Below are 276 nucleotides of genomic sequence, written 5' to 3' on the forward strand. Positions count from 1 at the left end.
AGGATTTGAAGAGCACATCTGCATGGCAGCCTTTTCTAGTGTTCAAGAGGCAGAGGTAGACACATGTCATGTTCCAGATCAGGCTCCTCCATCTCCCCTTTGCTCTACAGCCTCGGGCATATTGTGCGTGCTCTCATAGATGAGTTTGTTAACTGTTCTTCAAAATCTAAAGTTTTAAAAGGGATATGTTTTCCCTTTACAGTAGCAAAATTGACTTGCTTTAGTGTGTGTGTGTGTGTGTGTGTGTGTGTGTGTGTCTGTCTGTCTGTCTGTCCC

This window comes from Mastomys coucha, unplaced genomic scaffold (assembly GCF_008632895.1).
Source record: "Mastomys coucha isolate ucsf_1 unplaced genomic scaffold, UCSF_Mcou_1 pScaffold7, whole genome shotgun sequence".
Taxonomy (NCBI): domain Eukaryota; kingdom Metazoa; phylum Chordata; class Mammalia; order Rodentia; family Muridae; genus Mastomys; species Mastomys coucha.